The 24967-nt window shown below is 50.7% G+C and overlaps 1 pseudogene across 1 annotated transcript in view; it reads left to right on the top strand.

The window, feature by feature from the left end:
* LOC144481771 (perforin-1 pseudogene) overlaps positions 1-9700 on the top strand; it is a 31768-nt pseudogene extending 22068 nt beyond the window's left edge. The window contains exon 2 of the transcript XR_013495769.1: positions 7926-9700. The product of XR_013495769.1 is annotated as a perforin-1 pseudogene (transcript). The remainder of the gene's footprint in view (positions 1-7925) is intronic.
* Positions 9701-24967: the final 15267 nt, after the last annotated feature.

The following is a 24967-nucleotide window of genomic DNA, read 5'->3' as shown; positions in this document are numbered from 1 at the left end:
TTACAGACTGGAATCTAATCGAGGGGTTCAGGGTGGTTTATATATAGAATAACAGATACCCGGGAGTGAGTTACAGACTGGAATCTAATCGAGTGTTTCGGGGTGGATTATATTTAGTAAAACAGATACCCGGGAGTGAGTTACAGACTGGAATCTAATCAAGGGGTTCGGGGTGGTTTATATATAGAATAACAGACACCCGGGAGTGAGTTAAAAACTGGAATCTAATCGAGGGGTTCGGGGTGGTTTATATATAGAATAACAGATACCCGGCAGTGAGTTACAGACTGGAATCTAATCGAGGGGTTCAGGGTGGTTTATATATAGAATAACAGATACCCGGGAGTGAGTTACAGACTGGAATCTCATCGAGTGTTTCGGGGTGGATTATATATAGAATAACAGATACCCGGGAGTGAGTTACAGACTGGAATCTAATCGAGGGGTTCGGGGTGGTTTATATATAGAATAACAGATACCCGGGAGTGAGTTACAGACTGGAATCTAATCGAGGGATTCGGGGTGGTTTATAAATGGAATAACACATACCCGGGAGTGAGTTACAGACTGGAATCAAATCAAGGGGTTCGGGGTGGTTTATATATGGAATAACAGATACCCGGGACTGAGTTACAGACTGGAATCTAATCGAGGGGTTCGGTGTGGTTTATATATAGAATAACAGATACCCAGGAGTGAGTTACAGACTGTAATCGAATTGATGGTTTCGGGGTGGTTTATATATAGAATACCAGATACCCGGGAGTGTGTTACAGACTGGAATCTAATCGAGGTGTTTGGGGAGATTTATATATAGAATAACAGATACCCGGGAGTGAGTTACAGACTGGAATCTAATCGAGGTGTTTGGGGAGATTTATATATAGAATAACAGATACCCGGGAGTGAGTTACAGACTGGAATCTAATCGTGGGGTCCGGGGTGGTTTATACATAGAATAACGGATACCCGGGAGTGAGTTTCAGACTGGAATCTAATCGAGGTGTTTGGGGTAGTTTATATATAGAATAACAGATACCCGGGAGTGAGTTTCAGACTGGAATCTATTCGAGGGGTTCGGGGTGGTTTATATATAGAATAACAGATTCCCGGGAGTGAGTTTCAGACTGGAATCTATTCGAGGGGTTCGGGGTGGTTTATATATAGAATAACAGATATTCGGGAGTGAGTTTCAGACTGGAATCTATTCGAGGGGTTCGGGGTGGTTTATATATAGAATAACAGATTCCCGGGAGTGAGTTTCAGACTGGAATCTATTCGAGGGGTTCGGGGTGGTTTATATATAGAATAACAGATATTCGGGAGTGAGTTACAGACTGGAATCTAATCGAGGGGTTCGGGGTGGTTTATATATAGAATAACAGATACCCGGGAGTGAGTTACAGACTGGAATCTAATTGAGGGGTTCGGGGTGGTTTATATATAGAATAACAGATACCCGGGAGTGAGTTCCAGACATGAATCTAATCGAGGGGTTCGGGGTGGTTTATATATAGAATAACAGATACCCGGGAGTGAGTTACAGACTGGAATCTAATCGAGGTGTTTGGGGTAGTTTATATATAGAATAACAGATACCCGGGAGTGAGTTACAGACTGGAATCTAATCGAGGGGTTCGGGGTGGTTTATATACAGAATAACAGATACCCGGGAGTGAGTGACAGACTGGAATCTAATCGAGGGGTTCGGGGTGGTTTATATATAGAATAACAGATACCCGGGGGTGAGTTACAGCCTGTAATCTAATCGAGGGGTTCGGGGTGGTTTATATATAGAATAACAGATACCTGGGAGTGAGTTAAAAACTGGAATCTGATCGAGGGATTCGGGGTGGTTTATATATGGAATAACACATACCCGGGAGTGAGTTACAGACTGGAATCTAATTGAGGGGTTCGGGGTGGGTTATAAGTAGAATAACAGACACCCGGGAGTGAGTTACAGACTGGAATCTAATTGAGGGGTTCAGGGTGGTTTATAAGTAGAATAACAGACACCCGGGAGTGAGTTACAGACATGGAATCGAATCGAGGGATTCGGTGTGGTTTATATCTAGAATAACAGCTACCCGGGAGTGAGTTACAGACTGGAATCTAATAGAGGGGTTTGGGGTGGTTTATATCGAACATAGAACAGTACAGCACAGAACAGGCCCTTCGGCCCACGATGTTGTGCCGAGCTTTATCTGAAACCAAGATCAAGCTACCCCACTCCCTATCATCCTGGTGTGCTCCATGTGCCTATCCAATAACCGCTTAAATGTTCCTAAAGTGTCTGACTCCACTATCACTGCAGGCAGTCCATTCCACACCCCAACCTCTCTCTGCGTAAAGAACCTACCTCTGATATCCGTCCTGTATCTCCCACCACGAACCCTATAGTGATGCCCCCTTGTAATAGCTCCATCCACCACAGGAAATAGTCTTTGAACGTTCACTCTATCTATCCCCTTCATCATTTTATAATCCTCTATTAAGTCTCCCCTCAGCCTCCTCCGCTCCAGAGAGAACAGCCCTAGCTCCCTCAACCTTTCCTCATAAGACCTACCCTCCAAACCAGGCAGCATCCTGGTAAATCTCCTCTGCACTCTTTCCAGCGCTTCCACATCCTTCTTATAGTGAGGTGACCAGAACTGCACACAATATTCCAAATGTGGTCTCAACAAGGTCCTGTACAGTTGCAGCATAACCCCACGGCTCTTAAACTCCAACCCCCTGTTAATAAAAGCTAACACACTATAGGCCTTCTTCACAGCTCTATCCACTTGAGTGGCAACCTTTAGAGATCTGTGGATATGGACCCCAAGATCTCTCTGTTCCTCCACAGTCTTCAGAACCCCACCTTTGACCCTATCATCCACATTTAAATTAGTCCTACCAAAATGAATCACCTCACATTTATCAGGGTTAAACTCCATTTGCCATTTTGGGATACTGAATTGGATACTGTTGTGGGAGATGCTTTACCTGGGACAAGTTGTGACAGCCGGAACTCTGATACTGAGTCTGGTTCTCCAGCACCAAAGGGTGGGATGAAGAAGAGGAGAGCAGTAGTGATTGGGGACTCGATGGTCAGAGGTACGGACAGGAGGTTCTGTGGTCGGGACAGAGACTCCCGCATGGTTTGTTGCCTCCCAGGTGCCAAGGACAGCGATGTCTCTGATCGCGTGCACAGCGTTCTAAAGTGGGAAGGTGATCAGCCAGATGTCGTGGTACACATCGGTACAAATGACGTGGGAAGGAAGAGTGAGGAGGTCCTAAAGAGTGAGGACAAAGAGCTTGGAAGGAAGTTAAAAAGCAGGACCCCGAGGGTAGTAATCTCAGGATTGCTACCTGAGCCACATGCCAGTGAGGGCAGGAGTAGGATGCTTGGGCGGATGAACACGTGGCTGAGGAACTGGTGTAGGGGGCAGGGTTTCCAATTCTTGGATCATTGGGACCTCTTCTGGGGCAGGTGGGACCTGTACAAGAGAGACGGGTTACACCTAAACTACAAGGGGACCAATATACTTGCAGGGAGATTTGCTAGTGTTATTGGGGAGCGTTTAAACTAGATTTGCAGGGGGATGGGAACCAGAATGCCAGAGCAGATAGTGGAGCAGGGGTCAAAAGACAGGTTAGTTCAAGCAAAATCACAAATGGAAGGGTAGAGTGTGGTGGAAATAATCTTTTGAGGTGTGTCTATTTCAATGCCAGGAGTATTGTGGGGAAGGCAGATGAGCTGAAGGCGTGGATAGACACATGGAAATATGACATTATAGCCATGAGTGAAACTTGGCTACAGGAGGGGCAGGACTGGCAGCTCAATGTTCCAGGGTTCCAATGTTTCAGGCGGGATAGAGGCAGAGGGATAAAAGGTGGGGGGGTGGCATTGTTGGTCAGGGAAAATGTTACAGCGGTACTCAGGCAGGATAGATTAGGGAGCTTGTCTACAGAGGCCCTATGGGTGGAGCTGAGAAACAGGAAAGGTATGACCACATTAATGGGGTTGTATTATAGACCACCCAATAGTCAGCGAGAATTGGAGGAGCAAATCAGCGGAGAGATAGCTGACAACTGCAAGAAACACAAAGTTGTGATCGTAGGGGATTTTAATTTTCCACATATAGATTGGGACTCGCATACTGTTAAAGGTTTAGACGGGGTAGTGTTTGTAAAATGTGTTCAGGAGAATTTTCTCCATCAGTATATAGAGGTGCCAACCAGAGAGGATGCGATATTGGATCTCCTATTGGGAAATGAGTTAGGGCAGGTGATGGATGTGAGTGTGAGGGAACACTTTGGATCCAGTGATCATAATGCCATTAGTTTCAACCTGATCGTGGATAAGGATAGATCTGGTCCTCGGGTTGAAGTTCTGAACTGGGAAAAAGGCCACATTGATGAAATGAGAAAAGATCTGGGAAGTGTGGATTGGCACAGGCTGTTCTCTGGTAAGGATGTAAATGGAAAGTGGGAGGCCTTCAAAGGAGGAATTTTGAGAGTGCAGAGTTTGTATGTCCCTGTCAGGATTAAAGGCAAAGTAAATAGGAATAAGAAACCTTGGTTCTCGAGGGAGATTGTAACACTGATTAAGAGGAAGAGAGAGTTGTATGAAATGGACAGGCAGCAAGGAACAGATCAGATGCTCGAGGAGTATAAAAAGTGCAAGAAGCTACTTAAGAGGGAAATCAGGAGGGCTAAAAGAAGACATGAGGTTGCTTTGGCAGACAGAGTGAAGGAAAATCCAAAGAGCTTCTATAGGTATGTTAGGAACAAAAGGATAGTGAGGGATAAAATTGGTCCTCTTGAAGACCAGAGTGGTAGACTGTGTATGGAACCAAAAGAGATGGGGGAGATACTAAATGGTTCTTTTTGCATCCGTATTGACTGAGGAAACGGGCATGGAGTCTACGGAAATAGGGCAAACAGGTAGGGAGGTCATGGAACCTTTACAGATTAAAGGGGAGGAGGTGCTCGCTGTCTTGAGGCAAATCAGAGTGGATAAATCCCCAGGACCGGACAAGGTATTCCCACGGACCTTGAGGGAAGCTAGTGTTGAACTTGCAGGGGCCCTGACAGACATATTTAAAATGTCAGCATTCACGGGGGAGGTGCCGGATGATTGGAGGGTGGCTCATGTTGTTCCGTTGTTTAAAAAAGGTTCCAAAAGAAATCCGGGAAATTATCGGCCAGTACGTTTGACGTCGGTGGTGGGCAAGTTATTGGAAGGTGTGATAAGGGATAGGATCTACAAATATTTGGATAGACAGGGACTTATTAGGGAGAGTCAACATGGCTTTGTGCGTGGTAGGTCATGTTTGACCAATCTATGAGAGTTTTTCGAGGAGGTTACCAGGAAAGTGGATGAAGGGAAGGTGGTGGATGTTGTCTACCTGGATTTCAGCAAGGCCTTTGACAAGGTCCCTCATGGGAGGTTAGTTAGGAAGGTTCAGTCGCTAGGTATACATGGGGAGGTAGTAAATTGGATAAGACACTGGCTCAATGGAAGAAGCCAGAGAGTGGTTGTGGAGGATTGCTTCTCTGAGTGGAGGCCTGTGACTAGTGGTGTGCCGCAGGGATCGGTGTTGGGTCCATTGTTGTTTGTCATCTATATCAATGATCTGGATGATAATGTGGTCAATTGGATCAGCAAATTTGCTGATGATACAAAGATTGGAGGTGTAGTGGACAGTGAGGAAGGTTTTCAAAGCTGCAGAGGGATTTGGACCAACGAGAAAAATGGCAAATGGAATTTAACGCAGACAAGTGTGAGATATTGCACATTGGAAGGACAAACCAAAGTAGAACGTACAGGGTAAATGGTAGGACTCTGAAGAGTGCAGTTGAACAGAGGGATCTGGGAATACAGGTACAGAATTCCCTAAAAGTGACGTCACAGGTGGATAGGGTTGTAAAGAGTGCCTTTGGTACATTGGCCTTTATAAATCGGAGTTTCGAGTATAAAAGTTGGAGTGCTATGGTAAGGTTATATAAGGCATTGGTGAGGCTGAATTTAGAGTATTGTGTACAGTTTTGGTCACCTAGTTACAGGAAGGATGTAAATAAGGTTGAAAGAGTGCAGAGAAGGTTCACAAGGATGTTGCCGGGACTTGAGAAGCTGAGTTACAGAGAGAGATTGAATAGATTGGGACTTTATTCCCTGGAGCATAGAAGAATGAGGGGAGATTTGATAGAGGTGTATAAGATTTTGATGGGTATCGATAGAGTGAATGCAAGCAGGCTTTTTCCGCTGAGGCTAGGGGAGAAAAAAACCAGAGGGCATGGGTTAAGGGTGAGGGGGGAAAAGTTTAAAGGGAATATTAGGGGGGGCTTCTTCACGCAGAGAGTGGTGGGAGTGTGGAATGAGCTGCCGGATAAAGTGGTAAATGCGGGGTCACTTTTAACATTTAAGAAAAACTTGGACGTGTTGATGGATGAGAGGGGTGTGGAGGGATATGGTCCAAGTGCAGGTCAGTGGGACGAGGCAAAAAATGGTTCGGCACAGACAAGAAGGGCCAAAAGGCCTGTTTCTGAGCTGTAATTTTCTATGGTTCTATGGTGAGAGGGGAGAGATACAAAAGGGTCCAGAGGGGCAATTTTTTCACACAGAGGGTGGTGAGTGTCTGGAACGAGCTGCCAGAGGCAGTAGTAGAGGCGGGTACAATTTTGTCTTTTAAAAAGCATTTAGACAGTTACATGGGTACGATGGGTAGAGAGGGATATGGGCCAAACGCGGGCAATTGGGACTCGCTTGGGGGTTTCAGAAAAAATGGCGGCATGGACAAGTTGGGCCGAAGGGCCTGTTTCCATGCTGTAAACCTCTATCACTCAGTCTACACTTCCCGCTGCCTTGGGGAAAAGCAGCCGGCACAATCAAGGACCCCCCCACACACAGCCCGGACATTCTCTCTTCCACCTTCTCCCGTCGGGAAAAAGATACAAAAGTCTGAGGTCACGGACCGACCGACTCGAGAACAGCTTCTTCCCTGCTGCTGTCAGACTTTCGAATGGAACGACCTTATATTAAGTTGATCTTTCTCTACACCCTAGCTGTGACTGTAACACTACATTCTGCACTCTCTCCTTTCCTTCTCTATGAACGGTATGCTTTGTCTGTAGAGTGCGCAGGAAACAATACTTTTCACTGTATCCCAATACACGTGACAATAAAGAATCAAATCAGAATCAAAGATTCCACCGTCACCATCCCCCCACCCACCTCCGACACATACATCATTCACCCCGCCACAGCCCCTTACTGCCCTGTTACTGCCCTTACATTACAGGTCCCCGGACAACCCATCCTTCAACCTCATGGTCCCTCTACAGCCTCAACCCACCTCATAGATTCCATACAGCCCGGTTGTTCCTGAAACCCCAATAGCCAATCTCCCCTGCCTGGCTCCTGGAGAGAGACCTCTACACAACCGCCCTCACAACCCATTACCCATTGTTCAGTCTGCTGGACTACCCCTACCATACCTACCCCATAACCACCCCCCCTAAACTCAAACCACTCTCTCGCTTTTGACCCCTCACTCCCAATGTCCCCCCCATCACTCCCCATTGCTCTGTCACTCCCCTACACCATCTCATACTCATTAGCACCCTATCACCTACCCATTGACAAGCGTGTCCTGAGCACCCGAGTCCGACAATAACATTGGGATGCTCATAAATCTGTCAAAATAAACAAAGAGGATCTCATACTCTACACCCATTGGCAAAAACACAATTATCTTAACAGCCCATTATCAAACCAAAATGAAGTTCAGATTCCCTTTAACAGCTGTGGCAACAACCCCTGCTGAGCAGAATGTTTTGGACAAATTAGCAGCTCAGCCAAGCATTCAAAGATTCCTTCTTCAAAAGGCACCAATGAAGGCGAGACTCGCTCTAACAATCTTCTCTCCATTTCTCAGGTTTTTCTGCAGCTGTGCCCTCGATGCCATGGTGCCAGTCACAAGGCTCTGGGTCACCCGCTTTCTCCTCCTCTGCCTCCTGGCGGGAAAAGTCTCCGGCGGCTGCAAAATAGCCAGTGTTAAGGAGTGCTGCAATGCCCGCAACGTGCCGGGGGCCAGCCTGGCGGGCGTCGGCTATGACGTGGTGACCCTGCAGAGCAAGACGGCCTCCGTGATCGACGTCAACACCTGGAGGTACCCGAATGGCAGCTGCACCCTCTGCCACAACCAGCTGCTCTCTGGCGCGCGCCAGCGGCTGCCCCTCTCGCTGGTGGGCTGGAGGGTCCAGCGGCAGTGCCGGCATGCCATATCCAGTCGCCTCTACCGCTCGGCAGCAGAGCTGCTGAAGTCCGCCACCTCGATGATCACCAATGGCTGGAAGATGGACCTCAAGGTGAGCCCCAAGCCCGGCAACGCCGTCAACTGGATGGTTGGCGGTTCCAGATCCCGGTTGACCAGGTTTAGCACCAGATGGGCCAAGTCGGACCGTTACAGCTTCACCAGCCAGGAGTTCCTGTGCCGTAAATATCAGTATCGGGTGAAGACCAAGCCACGCCTGAGTCCTGAGTTTGCCCAAGCCCTGGCCGCCCTGCCGAAAACCTGGAATGGCCACAACAATGCCAGGTACAGGAGGCTGGTGCAAACCTATGGCACCCACTTTATCCAGGACGTTACCCTGGGTGGGCGTATCAGGGCGGTGACGGCCATTCAAACCTGCAAGGCGGTATCCTCCGGCACCACAGCCGAGGAGGTAAAGGACTGCCTCACGACTGAAGCCGGTGTCCAGGTGGGATTCATAGGAGTGTCGGTGGGCTATCAGCGCTGCAAGGCATTGGCCACTTCGATGGCGCATCGAGAGAGCATGAGCCAAGTGTTCACTGACCGGGAGACTGAAGTGTTCGGGGGCTCCATCAAGTCGGTTGACATGTTCTCCCCGAGAGCTGGGGTGGCCTTCACCCATTGGTTGGACACTCTGAAGACGCAGCCGGACGTGGTGAGTTACGACCTGAAGCCCCTCCACCACCTCCTACCCGCCAATGACGCCCGCTACCCCATCCTGCGTGACTACATCAGCAAGTACATCAATGCCAACACCCTGGCACAGACCTGCGCGGTCGCACGCTGCCCCGCTGGCTCGTTCCGGCGGGACCGGAGGCGCTGCTCCTGCGATTGCGCGGGGGACACGCGAGTGGATAGGCAGTGCTGCCCCAAGGAGAAGGGCATCGGGAGGCTCTCGGTGACGGTCAAGAAGGGTCGCGACCTCTGGGGTGACATCATAGGTGGCACGGACGGCTACGTCATTGTCAAGTACGGCCGGGCCAAAGCCCAGACCTCGGTCATCTCCAACAACAACAACCCCAACTGGAACACCCGACTGGACTTGGGGGAGGTCAAGGGAGGAATTGGACTCAGATTAACCATCCAGGTCTGGGATAGCGACTCCATCACCAGGGACGACCTGCTGGGCACGTGCACAGCGACCCTCCTCTCCGGGACCCACCAGAAGACCTGTTACCTCAAGTACGGCAAGGTGACCTACTCCCACACCTTCACCTGCGGCCCCCACCTCGGGGGTCCCAGCTGCCAGGAGTACATGCCCCGGCCTGACGGCCCCGCCTTCACCCCCAACCTGGGACCCGCCAATTTCACCCTGCTCCCGATCTTCCCCACTCCACCTCCAGCGGAAGAGGCCCCCCCCTCGGTCCTGCTGGCCTGAGATCCGGGGTTTTGCCCCTGTCCCCGTTTGTGCCTCACCCCACCCCCCCCCGTCCTCTCCTCCCCACCCCTCTCTCCCTGTCCCCCCCCTCCCCACAGAAGATGCCCGTCCCTGCTCTCCTCTGCTCCGTCCCGACCCTGCCTCCAGGAGAATCCCACTCCTCGCTTACCAGAAACGCCAGCCTGCCCGACGGACCAGCCCCTCAATTTGATGGGAGGGGCTCGAGGGTTCCTGAGTCGCCCCAACTCCCTCAACCGGCATTCCAGTCGTGGCATCCGATCACAGCAGTGACGGCAAAAGCTTTGCGCTAAAGAGATGCTTTGAATCATTTCCAATAAGGCAAGGGGTTCCTCACACCAGGTGGAGCAGCGACAAACATGTAAGGCATGCTGAATTACGCTTGCATCTGTATAATCTTATAATTTCCAATAAATGCCATTGAGCACCATTTAGCCTGTGACGTGTGATTAGTCTGTGTGGGGTGCTCGGGGGACACATTGAGGCTCAGTTGGAGAGGTCGGTGGGTGCACAAAGCTTTTTTCACTCACTTATGATTGGAGGAAGGGAACAGCGAAAGCGGGGACATAAATCAGACAAACTCTAAATCTGGGACCATTCCATGTGGAACACAACTCCCCCAAATGAAAGGGTCACGTAACATCAGCACTGACCCTCCCACAGTGCGGCACCCCCTCAGCACCGACCCTCCCACAGTGCAGCGCTCCCTCAGCACTGACCCTCCCACAGTGCGGCACCCCCTCAGCACTGACCCTCCCACAGTGCGGCGCTCCCTCAGCACCGACCCTCCCACAGTGCGGCGCTCCCTCAGCACTGACCCTCCCACAGTGCGGCACTCCCTCAGCACTGACCCTCCCACAGTGCGGCGCTCCCTCAGCACTGACCCTCCCACAGTGCGGCGCTCCCTCAGCACTGACCCTCCCACAGTGCGGCGCTCCCTCAGCACTGACCCCCCCACAGTGCAGCGCTCCCTCAGCACTGACCCTCCCACAGTGCGGCGCTCCCTCAGCACTGACCCTCCCACAGTGCAGCGCTCCCTCAGCACTGACCCTCCCACAGTGCGGCACACCCTCAGCACTGACTCTCCCACAGTGCGGCGCTCCCTCAGCACTGACCCTCCCACAGTGCGGCACTCCCTCAGCACTGACCCTCCCACAGTGCGGTGTTCTCTCAGCACTGACCCTCCCACAGTGCGGCGCTCCCTCAGCACTGACCCTCCCACAGTGCGGCACTCCCTCAGCACTGACCCTCCCACAGTGCGGCGCTCCTTCAGCACTGACCCTCCCACAGTGCGGCACTCCCTCAGCACTGACCCTCCCACAGTGCGGCGTTCCCTCAGCACTGACCCTCCCACAGTGCGGCGCTCCCTCAGCACTGACCCTCCCACAGTGCAGCGCTCCCTTAGCACTGAGCCACCCACAGTCTGGTGGGAGTAACTGGAAGGGTTCTGGGACTATTGGGGGTGGGGAGGGCAGTGAGATTCCATTGGGACTGGGGCAGCCAGTGTGAATTCAGCAAATCAAATGTGAATCCGGCATTTGGATACCAAGAACCTAATAGATTTAAATCCAATGTTGTTGGCAACATCGGGCCAAAGCAATCGGTACGTCATCACAGGTATAAGAGAAGGGGCTCAGTGTGATTTGCGGGGGGGGGGGTCGGTGTGATTCGGGGGAGGGGTTGTTGTGAATCTGGGGGGTGGGTGTGACTCGGTGGGGGGGTAAGTGCGATTCGGGGGGGTGTTGGTGTGAATAAGCGTGGTGGGTGTGATTCGGGCGGGATGGTGGGATTCGGGGGGGTTCGGTGTGATTCAGAGGGAGTCGGTGTGATTCGGGGGTGGGTGTGATTTGGGGGGGTCGGTGTGATTTGGGGGGGTCGGTGTGATTCGGGGGTGCCGGGGTGGATTGGCCATGCTAAATTGTCCCTCAGTGTCCAAAGATGTGCAGGTTAGATGGATTGGCCATGCTAAATTGTCCCTCAGTGTCCAAAGATGTACAGGTGAGGTGGATTGGCCATGCTAAATTGTCCCTTAGTGTCCAAAGGTGAGTAGGTTAGGTGGATTGGCCATGCAAAATTGTCCATTAGTGTCCAAAGGTGAGTAGGTTAGGTGGATTTGCCATGCTAATATGCTCCTTAGTGTCCCAGGATACACAGGCTAGTTGGACTGGCCATGCTAAATGGCCCCTTAGTGTCCAAAGAAGTGCCGGTTAGGTGGATTGGCCATGCTAAATTGTCCCTTAGTGTCCAAAGATGTGCAGGTTAGGTGGATTGGCCATGCTAAATTGTCCCTTAGTGTCCAAAGATGTGCCGGTTAGGTGGATTGGCCATGCTAAATTGCCCCTTAGTGTCCAAAGATGTGCAGGTTAGGTGGATTGGCCATTCTAAATTGTCCCTTGGTTCCCAAAGATGTGCAAGTTAAATGGATTGGCCATGCTAAATTGTCCCTTAGTGTCCAAAGATGTGCGGGTTAGGTGGATTGGCCATGCTAAATTGCCCTTTGGTGTCCAAATCTGTGCAGGTTGGGTAGATTGGCCATGCTAAATTGCCCCTTAGTGTCCAAAGATGTGCAGGTTAGGTGGATTGGCCATGCCATATTGCCCCTTAGTGTCCAAAGATGTGTGGGTTAGTTGGATTGGCCATGCTAGATTGTCCCTTAGTGTCCAAGGATGTGTGGGTTAGGTGGATTGGCCATGCTAAATTGCCCCTTCGTGTCCAAAGATGTGTGGGTTAGGTGGATTGGCCATGCTAAATTGTCCCTTAGTGTCCAAAGATGTGCAGATTAGGTGGATTGGCCATGCTAAATTGTCCCTCAGTGTCCAAAGATGTGTGGGTTACGGGGATTGGCCATGCTAAATTAACCCTTAGTGCCCAAAGATGTGCAGGTTAGGTGGATTTGCCATACTAAATTGCCCTCAGTGTCCAAAGATGTGCAGGTTAGGGGGATTAGCCATGCTAAATTGCCCCTTAGTGTCCAAAGATGCGCAGATTAGGTGAATTGGCCATGCTAAATTGTCCCTTAGTGTCCAAAGATGTGAGGGTTAGGTGGATTGGCCATGTTAAATTGCCCCTTCGTTTCCAAAGATGTGTGGGTTCGGTGGATTGGCAATGCTAAATTGCCCCTTAGTGTCCAAAGATGTGAGGGTTCGGTGTATTGGCCACGCTAAATTGCCCCTTAGTGTCCAAAGATGTGAGGGTTAGGTGGATTGGCCATGCTAAATTGTCCCTTAGTGTCCAAAGATGTGAGGGTTAGGTGGATTGGCCATGCTAAATTGTCCCTTAGTGTCCAAAGATGTGTGGGTTAGGTGGATTGGCCATGCTAAATTGCCCCTTAGTGTCCAAAGATGTGCAGATTAGGTGGATTGGCCATGCTAAATTGTCCCTCAGTGTCCAAAGATGTGTGGGTTACGGGGATTGGCCATGCTAAATTAACCCTTAGTGCCCAAAGATGTGCAGGTTAGGTGGATTTGCCATACTAAATTGCCCTCAGTGTCCAAAGATGTGCAGGTTAGGGGGATTAGCCATGCTAAATTGCCCCTTAGTGTCCAAAGATGCGCAGATTAGGTGAATTGGCCATGCTAAATTGTCCCTTAGTGTCCAAAGATGTGAGGGTTAGGTGGATTGGCCATGTTAAATTGCCCCTTCGTTTCCAAAGATGTGTGGGTTCGGTGTATTGGCAATGCTAAATTGCCCCTTAGTGTCCAAAGATGTGAGGGTTAGGTGGATTGGCCATGCTAAATTGTCCCTTAGTGTCCAAAGATGTGCAGGTTAGGTGGATTGGCAATGCTAAATTGTCCCTCAGTGTCCAAAGATGTGTGGGTTACGGGGATTGGCCATGCTAAATTAACCCTTAGTGCCCAAAGATGTGCAGGTTAGGTGGATTTGCCATGCTAAATTGTCCCTTAGTGTCCAAAGATGTGAGGGTTAGGTGGATTGGCCGTGCTAAATTGTCCCTTAGTGTCCAAAGATGTGAGGGTTAGGTGGATTGGCCATGCTAAATTGCCCCTTAGTGTCCAAAGACAAAGAACAAAGAACAAAGAACAATACAGCACAGGAACAGGCCCTTCGGCCCTCCAAGCCTGCGCCGATCATGTGCCCAACTAGACCATCCGTTTGTATCCCTCTATTCCCAGTCTGTTCATGTGGCTATCGAGATAAGTCTTAAACGATCCCAGTGTGTCCGCCTCAATCACCTTGCCCGGCAGCACATTCCAGGCCCCCACCACCCTCTGTGTAAAATACATCCCCCTGAAATCTGTGTTGAACCTCACCCCCCTCACCTTGAACCCGTGACCCCTTGTGTTTGTCATTTCAGACCTGGGAAAAAGCTTCCCACTGTTCACCCTATCTATGCCCTTCATAATTTTATACACCTTAATTAGGTCGCCCCTCATCCTCCGTCTTTCCAGGGAGAACAACCCCAGTTTACTCAATCTCTCCTCAAAGCTAAGACCCTCCATCCCAGGCAACATCCCGGTAAACCTCCTCTGCACTCTCTCTAAAGCCTCCACGTCCTTCTGGTAGTGTGGCGACCAGAACTGGACGCAGTATTCCAAATGTGGCCTAACCAACGTTCTATACAGCTGCATCATCAGACTCCATCTTTTATACTCTATGCCCCGTCCAATAAAGGCAAGCATGCCATATGCCTTCTTCACCACCTTCTCCACCTGTGCTGCCACCCTTAAGGATCTGTGGACTTGTACACCCAGGTCCCTCTGTGTGTCTATACTCCTGATGGTTCTGCCATTTATTGTATAGCTCCCCCTTACATTAGATCTACCGAAATGCATCACTTCGCATTTATCTGGATTAAATTCCATCTGCCATTTCTCCGCCCAATGTTCCAGCCTATCTATATCCTGCTGCATTCTCTGACAATGTTCATCGCTATCCGCAACTCCAGCAATCTTCATGTCGTCCGTGCAGGTTAGTGGGATTGGCCATCCTGAATTATCCCTCAGAGTCCAACGATAGGACGTTAGGTGGTTTGGCCATGCTAAATTGCCCCTTCGTGTCCAAAGATGTGCGGGTTCGGTGGATTGGCCGCGCAAAATTGCCCCTTCGTGTCCAAAGATGTGTAGGTTAGGTGGATTGGCCATGCTAAATTGCCTCTTAGTGTCCAAAGATGTGTCGGTTTGGTGAATTGGCCGTGCTAAATTGCCTCTTAGTGTCCAAAGATGTGTAGGTAAGGTGGATTGGCCATGTTAAATTGCCCCTTAGTGTCCAAAGATCTGTAGGTTAGGTGGATTGGCCATGCTAAATTGCCTCTTAGTGTCCAAAGATGTGTAGGTTAGGTGGATTGGCCATGCTAAATTGCCTCGTAGTGTCCAAAGATGTGTAGGTTAGGTGGATTGGCCATGCTAAATTGCCCCTTAGTGTCCAAAGATGTGTAGGTTAGGTGGATTGGCCATGCTAAATTGTCCCTTAGTGTCCAAAGATGTGTAGGTTAGGTGGATTGGCCATGCTAAATTGCCTCTTGGTGTCCAAAGATGTGTAGGTTCGGTGGATTGGCCATGCTAAATTGCCCCTCAGTGTCCAAAGATGTACGGGTGAGGTGGATTGGCCATGCTAAATTGCCCCTTAGTGTCCAAAGATTTGCTGCTTGGGTGGATTGGCCAAGCTAAATTGCTCCTTAGTGTCCAAAGATGTGCAGGTTAGTGGGATTGGCCATGCTAAATTGCCCCTTAGTGTCCCAGGATATGTAGGTTAGGTGGATTGGCTGTGCTAAATTGCCCCTTAGTGTTCAAAGATGTGCGGGTTAGGTGGATTGGCCATGTTAAATTTCCCCTTAGAGTCCAAAGATGTGTAGGTTAGGTGGATTGGCCATGCTAAATTGCCCCTTAATGTCCAAAGATGTGCAGGTTAGGTGGATTGGCCATGCTAAATTGCCCCTTAGTGCCCCAAGATGTGCGAGTTAGGTGGATTGGCCATGCTAAATTGCCCCTTAGTGTCCAAAGATGTGTAGGTTAGGTGGATTGGCCATGCTAAATTGCCTCTTAGTGTCCAAAGATGTGTCGGTTTGGTGAATTGGCCGTGCTAAATTGCCTCTTAGTGTCCAAAGATGTGTAGGTTAGGTGGATTGGCCATGTTAAATTGCCCCTTAGTGTCCAAAGATGTGTAGGTTAGGTGGATTGGCCATGCTAAATTGCCCCTTAGTGTCCAACGATGTGCGGGTTAGGTGGATTGGCCATGCTAACCTGCCCCGTAGTGTCCAAAGATGTATTGGTTAGGTGGATTGGCCATGCTAAATTGCCTCTTGGTGTCCAAAGATGTGTAGGTTAGGTGGATTGGCCATGCTAAATTGCCCCTCAGTGTCCAAAGATGTGCGGGTTAGGTGGATTGGCCATGCTAAATTGCCCCTTAGTGTCCAAAGATGTGCGGGTTAGGTGGATTGGCCATACTAAATTGCCCTTAGTGTCCAAAGATGTGTAGGTTAGGTGGATTGGGCATGCTAAATTGTCCCTTAGTGTCCAAAGATGTGCAGGTTAGGTGGATTGGCCATACTCAATTGCCCCTTAGTGTCCAAAGATGTGCGGGTTAGGTGGATTGGCCGTGCTAAATTGCCCCTTAGTGTCCAAAGATGCGCAGATTAGGTGAATTGGCCATGCTAAATTGTCCCTTAGTGTCCAAAGATGTGAGGGTTAGGTGGATTGGCCATGTTAAATTGCCCCTTAGTGTCCAAAGATGTGAGGGTTAGGTGGATTGGCCATGCTAAATTGTCCCTTAGTGTCCAAAGATGTGAGGGTTCGGTGTATTGGCCACGCTAAATTGCCCCTTAGTGTCCAAAGATGTGAGGGTTAGGTGGATTGGCCATGCTAAATTGCCCCTTAGTGTCCAAAGATGTGTAGGTTAGGTGGATTGGCCATGCTAAATTGCCTCTTAGTGTCCAAAGATGTGTAGGTTAGGTGGATTGGCCATGCTAAATTGCCCCTTAGTGTCCAAAGATGTGCGGGTTAGGTGGATTGGCCATGCTAACCTGCCCCGTAGTGTCCAAAGATGTATTGGTTAGGTGGATTGGCCATGCTAAATTGCCTCTTGGTGTCCAAAGATGTGTAGGTTAGGTGGATTGGCCATGCTAAATTGCCCCTTAGTGTCCAAAGATGTGCGGGTTAGGTGGATTGGCCATGCTAAATTGCCCTTAGTGTCCAAAGATGTGTAGGTTAGGTGGATTGGGCATGCTAAATTGTCCCTTAGTGTCCAAAGATGTGTAGGTTAGGTGGATTGGCCATGCTCAATTGCCTCTTCGTGTCCAAAGATTTGCTGGTTGGGTGGATTGGCCAAGCTAAATTGCTCCTTAGTGTCCAAAGATGTGCAGGTTAGGTGGATTGTCCATGCTAAATTGCCCCTTAGTGTCCCAGGATGTGTAGGTTAGGTGGATTGTCCATGCTAAATTGCCCCTTAGTGTCCCAGGATGTGCTGGTTAGGTGGATTGGCCGTGCTGAATTGTCCCTTAGTGTCCAAAGATGTGCGGGTTAGGTGGATTGGCCATGCTAAATTGCCCCTTAGTGTCCAAAGATGTGCGGGTTAGGTGGATTGGCCATGCTAAATTGCCCCTTAGTGTCCAAAGATGTGCGGGTTAGGTGGATTGGCCATGCTAAATTGCCCCTTAGTGTCCAAAGATGTGCGGGTTAGGTGGATTGGCCATGCTAAATTGTCCCTTAGTGTCCAAAGATGTGTAGGTTAGGTGGATTGGCCATGCTCAATTGCCTCTTCGTGTCCAAAGATTTGCTGGTTGGGTGGATTGGCCAAGCTAAATTGCTCCTTAGTGTCCAAAGATGTGCAGGTTAGGTGGATTGTCCATGCTAAATTGCCCCTGAGTGTCCCAGGATGTGTAGGTTAGGTGGATTGTCCATGCTAAATTGCCCCTTAGTGTCCCAGGATGTGCTGGTTAGGTGGATTGGCCATGCTAAATTGCCCCTTCGTGTCCAAAGATGTGCGGGTTAGGTGGATTGGCCATGCTAAATTGCCCCTTCGTGTCCAAAGATGTGCGGGTTAGGTGGATTGGCCATGCTAAATTGCCCCTTCGTGTCCAAAGATGTGCGGGTTAGGTGGATTGGCCATGCTAAATTGCCCCTTCGTGTCCAAAGATGTGCGGGTTAGGTGGATTGGCCATGCTAAATTGCCCCTTAGTGTCCAAAGATGTGCGGGTTAGGTGGATTGGCCGTGCTAAATTGCCCCTTAGTGTCCAAAGATGTGCGGGTTAGGTGGATTGGCCATGCTAAATTGCCCCTTAGTGTCCAAAGATGTGCGGGTTAGGTGGATTGGCCATGCTAAATTGCCCCTTAGTGTCCAAAGATGTGCGGGTTAGGTGGATTGGCCATGCTAAATTGTCCCTTAGTGTCCAAAGATGTGTAGGTTAGGTGGATTGGCCATGCTCAATTGCCTCTTCGTGTCCAAAGATTTGCTGGTTGGGTGGATTGGCCAAGCTAAATTGCTCCTTAGTGTCCAAAGATGTGCAGGTTAGGTGGATTGTCCATGCTAAATTGCCCCTTCGTGTCCCAGGATGTGTAGGTTAGGTGGATTGTCCATGCTAAATTGCCCCTTAGTGTCCCAGGATGTGCTGGTTAGGTGGATTGGCCATGCTAAATTGCCCCTTCGTGTCCAAAGATGTGCGGGTTAGGTGGATTGGCCATGCTAAATTGCCCCTTCGTGTCCAAAGATGTGCTGGTTAGGTGGATTGGCCATGCTAAATTGCCCCTTCGTGTCCAAAGATGTGCGGGTTAGGTGGATTGGCCATGCTAAATTGCCCCTTCGTGTCCAAAGATGTGCGGGTTAGGTGGATTGGCCATGCTAAATTGCCCCTTCGTGTCCAAAGATGTGCGGGTTAGGTGGATTGGCCATGCGAAATTGCCCCTTCGTGTCCAAAGATGTGCGGGTTAGGTGGATTGGCCATGCTAAATTGCCCCTTAGTGTCCAAAGATGTGCGGGTTAGGTGGATTGGCCGTGCTAAATTGCCCCTTAGTGTCCAAAGATGTGCGGGTTAGGTGGATTGGCCATGCTAAATTGCCCCTTAGTGTCCAAAGATGTGCGGGTTAGGTGGATTGGCCATGCTAAATTGCCCCTTAGTGTCCAAAGATGTGCGGGTTAGGTGGATTGGCCATGCTAAATTGCCCCTTAGTGTCCAAAGATGTGCAGGTTAGGTGGATTGGCCATGCTAAATTGCCCCTTAGTGTCCAAAGATGTGCGGGTTAGGTGGATTGCCCGTGCTAAATTGCCCCTTAGTGTCCAAAGATGTGCGGGTTAGGTGGATTGGCCATGCTAAATTGCCCCTTAGTGTCCAAAGATGTGCGGGTTAGGTGGATTGGCCATGCTAAATTGCCCCTTAGTGTCCAAAGATGTGCGGGTTAGGTGGATTGGCCATGCTAAATTGCCCCTTAGTGTCCAAAGATGTGCGGGTTAGGTGGATTGGCCATGCTAAATTGTCCCTTAGTGTCCAAAGATGTGTAGGTTAGGTGGATTGGCCATGCTCAATTGCCTCTTCGTGTCCAAAGATTTGCTGGTTGGGTGGATTGGCCAAGCTAAATTGCTCCTTAGTGTCCAAAGATGTGCAGGTTAGGTGGATTGTCCATGCTAAATTGCCCCTTAGTGTCCCAGGATGTGTAGGTTAGGTGGATTGTCCATGCTAAATTGCCCCTTAGTGTCCCAGGATGTGCTGGTTAGGTGGATTGGCCATGCTAAATTGCCCCTTCGTGTCCAAAGATGTGCGGGTTAGGTGGATTGGCCATGCTAAATTGCCCCTTCGTGTCCAAAGATGTGCGGGTTAGGTGGATTGGCCATGCTAAATTGCCCCTTCGTGTCCAAAGATGTGCGGGTTAGGTGGATTGGCCATGCTAAATTGCCCCTTAGTGTCCAAAGATGTGCGGGTTAGGTGGATTGGCCATGCTAAATTGCCCCTTAGTGTCCAAAGATGTGCGGGTTAGGTGGATTGACCATGCTAAATTGCCCCTTAGTGTCCAAAGATGTGCGGGTTAGGTGGATTGGCCATGCTAAATTGCCCCTTAGTGTCCAAAGATGTGCGGGTAAGGTGGATTGGCCATGCTAAATTGTCCCTTAGTGTCCAAAGATGTGTAGGTTAGGTGGATTGGCCATGCTCAATTGCCTCTTCGTGTCCAAAGATTTGCTGGTTGGGTGGATTGGCCAAGCTAAATTGCTCCTTAGTGTCCAAAGATGTGCAGGTGAGGTGGATTGTCCATGCTAAATTGCCCCTTAGTGTCCCAGGATGTGCTGGTTAGGTGGATTGGCCATGCTAAATTGCCCCTTCGTGTCCAAAGATGTGCGGGTTAGGTGGATTGGCCATGCTAAATTGCCCCTTCGTGTCCAAAGATGTGCGGGTTAGGTGGATTGGCCATGCTAAATTGCCCCTTCGTGTCCAAAGATGTGCGGGTTAGGTGGATTGGCCATGCTAAATTGCCCCTTCGTGTCCAAAGATGTGCGGGTTAGGTGGATTGGCCATGCTAAATTGCCCCTTAGTGTCCAAAGATGTGCGGGTTAGGTGGATTGGCCGTGCTAAATTGCCCCTTAGTGTCCAAAGATGTGCGGGTTAGGTGGATTGGCCATGCTAAATTGCCCCTTAGTGTCCAAAGATGTGCGGGTTAGGTGGATTGGCCATGCTAAATTGCCCCTTAGTGTCCAAAGATGTGCGGGTTAGGTGGATTGGCCATGCTAAATTGCCCCTTAGTGTCCAAAGATGTGCGGGTTAGGTGGATTGGCCATGCTAAATTGCCCCTTAGTGTCCAAAGATGTGCGGGTTAGGTGGATTGGCCATGCTAAATTGTCCCTTAGTGTCCAAAGATGTGCAGGTTAGGTGGATTGGCCATGCTAAATTGCCCCTTAGTGTCCAAAGATGTGCGGGTTAGGTGGATTGGCCGTGCTAAATTGCCCCTTAGTGTCCAAAGATGTGCGGGTTAGGTGGATTGGCCATGCTAAATTGCCCCTTAGTGTCCAAAGATGTGCGGGTTAGGTGGATTGGCCATGCTAAATTGCCCCTTAGTGTCCAAAGATGTGCGGGTTAGGTGGATTGGCCATGCTAAATTGTCCCTTAGTGTCCAAAGATGTGTAGGTTAGGTGGATTGGCCATGCTCAATTGCCTCTTCGTGTCCAAAGATTTGCTGGTTGGGTGGATTGGCCAAGCTAAATTGCTCCTTAGTGTCCAAAGATGTGCAGGTTAGGTGGATTGTCCATGCTAAATTGCCCCTTAGTGTCCCAGGATGTGTAGGTTAGGTGGATTGTCCATGCTAAATTGCCCCTTAGTGTCCCAGGATGTGCTGGTTAGGTGGATTGGCCATGCTAAATTGCCCCTTCGTGTCCAAAGATGTGCGGGTTAGGTGGATTGGCCATGCTAAATTGCCCCTTAGTGTCCAAAGATGTGTAGGTTAGGTGGATTGGCCATGCTAAATTGCCCCTTAGTGTCCAAAGATGTGCGGGTTAGGTGGATTGGCCATGCTAAATTGCCCCTTAGTGTCCAAAGATGTGCGGGTTAGGTGGATTGGCCGTGCTAAATTGTCCCTTAGTGTCCAAAGATGTGCAGGTTAGGTGGATTGGCCGTGCTAAATTGTCCCTTAGTGTCCAAAGATGTACAGGTTAGGTGGATTGGCCATACTAATGTAACCCCCTACTGACCACTATATGCGGGCGACTATTTAAATATTCAATCAACAGGATCCCGAATTCCTAGCGGTTGATGTTGATTTGGCTAATTCCCTGTTTACCCATAAATGTCAGTACTGTAAGTGGGAATATCAAAAATGAATTTAATAACACATATCATTAACAGACATGAAACAGTGAGCTCTGCCTCTCTCTCTCTCTCTGCCTGGAAAAAGCTCTCTCTCTCTGCACTCTACCTCTCCAGCTCTGCCTCTCTCTTCAGCTCTCTTCCTCTCCAGCTCTCTGCCTCTCCAGCTCTGCCTCTCCCTCTCTCTGCACTCTTCCTCTCCAGCTCTCTTCCTCTCCAGCTCAGCCTCTCTCTCCAGCTCTCTGCCTCTCCAGCTCTCTGCCTCTCCAGCTCTGCCTCTCCCTCTCTCTGCACTCTTCCTCTCCAGCTCTGCCTCTCTCTCCAGCTCTCTGCCTCTCCAGCTCTCTGCCTCTCCAACTCTGCCTCTCCCTCCAGCTCTCTTCCTCTCCAGCTCTGCCTCTCCCTCTCTCTGCACTCTTCCTCTCCAGCTCTGCCTCTCCCTCCAGCTCTCTGCCTCTCCAGCTCTGCCTCTCCCTCCAGCTCTCTTCCTCTCCAGCTCTGCCTCTCCCTCCAGCTCTCTTCCTCTCCAGCTCTGCCTCTCCCTCTCTCTGCACTCTTCCTCTCCAGCTCTGCCTCTCCCTCCAGCTCTCTGCCTCTCCAGCTCTGCCTCTCCCTCCAGCTCTCTGCCTCTCCAGCTCTGCCTCTCTCTCTGCACTCTTCCTCTCCAGCTCTGCCTCTCCCTCTCTCTGCACTCTTCCTCTCCAGCTCTGCCTCTCCCTCTCTCCAGCTCTCTTCCTCTCCAGCTCTGCCTCTCCCTCCAGCTCTCTTCCTCTCCAGCTCTGCCTCTCTCTCCAGCTCTCTTCCTCTCCAGCTCTGCCTCTCCCTCCAGCTCTCTTCCTCTCCAGCTCTGCCTCTCCCTCCAGCTCTCTGCCTCTCCAGCTCTGCCTCTCTCTCCAGCTCTCTTCCTCTCCAGCTCTGCCTCTCCCTCCAGCTCTCTTCCTCTCCAGCTCTGCCTCTCCCTCCAGCTCTCTTCCTCTCCAGCTCTGCCTCTCCCTCCAGCTCTCTTCCTCTCCAGCTCTGCCTCTCTCTCCAGCTCTCTTCCTCTCCAGCTCTGCCTCTCCCTCCAGCTCTCTTCCTCTCCAGCTCTGCCTCTCCCTCCAGCTCTCTTCCTCTCCAGCTCTGCCTCTCTCTCCAGCTCTCTTCCTCTCCAGCTCTGCCTCTCCCTCCAGCTCTCTTCCTCTCCAGCTCTGCCTCTCTCTCCAGCTCTCTTCCTCTCCAGCTCTGCCTCTCCCTCCAGCTCTCTTCCTCTCCAGCTCTGCCTCCCTCTCCAGCTCTCTTCCTCTCCAGCTCTGCCTCTCCCTCCAGCTCTCTGCCTCTCCAGCTCTGCCTCTCCCTCCAGCTCTCTTCCTCTCCAGCTCTGCCTCTCCCTCCAGCTCTCTTCCTCTCCAGCTCTGCCTCTCCCTCTCTCTGCACTCTTCCTCTCCAGCTCTGCCTCTCCCTCCAGCTCTCTGCCTCTCCAGCTCTGCCTCTCCCTCCAGCTCTCTGCCTCTCCAGCTCTGCCTCTCTCTCTGCACTCTTCCTCTCCAGCTCTGCCTCTCCCTCTCTCTGCACTCTTCCTCTCCAGCTCTGCCTCTCCCTCTCTCCAGCTCTCTTCCTCTCCAGCTCTGCCTCTCCCTCCAGCTCTCTTCCTCTCCAGCTCTGCCTCTCTCTCCAGCTCTCTTCCTCTCCAGCTCTGCCTCTCCCTCCAGCTCTCTTCCTCTCCAGCTCTGCCTCTCCCTCCAGCTCTCTGCCTCTCCAGCTCTGCCTCTCTCTCCAGCTCTCTTCCTCTCCAGCTCTGCCTCTCCCTCCAGCTCTCTTCCACTCCAGCTCTGCCTCTCCCTCCAGCTCTCTTCCTCTCCAGCTCTGCCTCTCTCTCCAGCTCTCTGCCTCTCCAGCTCTGCCTCTCTCTCCAGCTCTCTGCCTCTCCAGCTCTCCCTCTCTCTCCAGCTCTCTGCCTCTCCAGCTCTGCCTCTCTCTCCAGCTCTCTGCCTCTCCAGCTCTGCCTCTCTCTCCAGCTCTCTTCCTCTCCAGCTCTGCCTCTCCCTCCAGCTCTCTGCCTCTCCAGCTCTCCCTCTCTCTCCAGCTCTCTTCCTCTCCAGCTCTGCCTCTCCCTCTCTCTGCACTCTTCCTCTCCAGCTCTGCCTCTCCCTCTCTCTGCACTCTTCCTCTCCAGCTCTGCCTCTCTCTCCAGCTCTCTGCCTCTCCAGCTCTGCCTCTCTCTCCAGCTCTCTTCCTCTCCAGCTCTGCCTCTCCCTCCAGCTCTCTGCCTCTCCAGCTCTCCCTCTCTCTCCAGCTCTCTGCCTCTCCAGCTCTGCCTCTCCCTCCAGCTCTCTTCCTCTCCAGCTCTGCCTCTCCCTCTCTCTGCACTCTTCCTCTCCAGCTCTGCCTCTCTCTTCAGCTCTCTGCCTCTCCCTCTCTCTGCACTCTTCCTCTCCAGCTCTGCCTCTCCCTCCAGCTCTCTTCCTCTCCAGCTCTGCCTCTCCCTCCAGCTCTCTTCCTCTCCAGCTCTGCCTCTCCACTCCTTGGCGCCTTTATTTTTTCCCGCCACCAGAGCAATCCCATTGGCCCAGCCCACATCACTCAACCAACAGCATCCTATTCACAGCACCCACCCTGCAAACAGGACACTGAAGCCCACCAGGGATAAAGAACACTGGTAACTGTCTTCCCCACAAATTTTCCTCAGTCCCTTACATTCTCCCCCCACCAAAAATACAGCATGCCCCCATGCTGAAGTACATGACATAGGACCCAGATAACCAATTACACCATGTTCCTTATAGTGTGATGACTGGTATAATGGTGGGTGAAAAGAGTGGTACCTTATTTATACATGACGAGCACTGAGCAAAGGAGTTACACCACCGTGTATGACAATTATTGCAGTGTTCAGGAAAATGCCTAGTGGGTGGCGTAGCTGAGTGAACACTTGTATGTCCGACTACTACAGACTTTGCCCACGGCTCTCCCAGCTTTGTATAATGGAAACGCTCTGCCGGCTTTCTGGAGCTAGGCCCATCGGTCGACACTTGGTTGCACTTGTCCACCAGTTTGCCAACAGCAGTCACTAAATCCATGTTCACATCCACTTTGGGAGCTTGACTTTCTGATACTATGGCCTGAAAATCCTCCATCGACTTGCCTTCCTGTTGTAGTAGTAACAACAGCTTTGGATGGAAAGCGTCCTCTTCAGGAACAGCATCCTGTGTGACAAGGCTTTCTAGCGTATGCACAGCCCATGGCCCAGCTTCTCCTTCAATACCTACATCTGGAGGTGCAGTGTCAGGGGCTAAATCACTGCTAGCCTCCACTAGTATGAACAACTGTGTGCCAGTAGAATCCCCACGGCGACCACAAATCTTGGTGCGACCAAAGACTTTCACTGTGTTTAAGACCCCAGCAATGGTCTCCTCACTAGTATCTATTGGCACATTGCTCAGTAATACGCCACGGGAAAGACTGATATTCTTTTGGCGGCTCCAGTCAGCGGCCTGAGAAAAATCCATTGTCTTAAGTGAGCTGCTAACACTGTCAAACTTTTCCTGTTGTAATTAC

Source organism: Mustelus asterias, chromosome 32 (assembly GCF_964213995.1).
Source record: "Mustelus asterias chromosome 32, sMusAst1.hap1.1, whole genome shotgun sequence".
NCBI lineage: Eukaryota > Metazoa > Chordata > Chondrichthyes > Carcharhiniformes > Triakidae > Mustelus > Mustelus asterias.
This window is presented reverse-complemented; position numbering and strand designations above follow the sequence as displayed.